Below are 606 nucleotides of genomic sequence, written 5' to 3'. Positions count from 1 at the left end.
AATTTCGTAGATATTCAAGTGGCCTAATGAATAATTATGAGTTAAAAAAATCAAATAAGATTTAAAATTCGTGATGTGTTGATCACAAGCCATTCGGGAAAAGCGTTTGTATCGCAAACTGATATCTCAAATTTGACTATTTTGATCTCGTTAGATAGTGAAAATAGAAAGGATCCGAATTTTAGATGTGCTAAAATGCTTAGTATCTAATTACCTTATGTAGATACATACGGCGGTTTAAATATGGATTGCATCATGTCGAAGGTAAGAAGTTGATTCAGGAAATCATTATTAAGTCATTTTGAAATAACTATTTTGAGAGGAAAAAATATATAGATAAAGGTAGAAAGAGAGAGAGAGAACACAGTAAGACAGGAAACTGCTCAAATATACTGTAAATATTATGTGTGGGGGAGCGAAACATTTCAGTAATTAACCTTCGTTAACATGTATTATATTCCATATATCAACATACCGTAGCGTAGTTTTATTGCATTGAAACATGTAAAGAAATTTAATCTATAACATACTATGCTAACACTATAAACTAAAACATTGAATGCAAAAGACATGCGTTAATTGCACACACGTATATACAACCATACG

This window comes from Penaeus monodon, chromosome 28 (genome assembly GCF_015228065.2).
Source record: "Penaeus monodon isolate SGIC_2016 chromosome 28, NSTDA_Pmon_1, whole genome shotgun sequence".
Lineage (NCBI taxonomy): Eukaryota > Metazoa > Arthropoda > Malacostraca > Decapoda > Penaeidae > Penaeus > Penaeus monodon.
Note: the sequence above shows the minus strand (reverse complement) of the source record.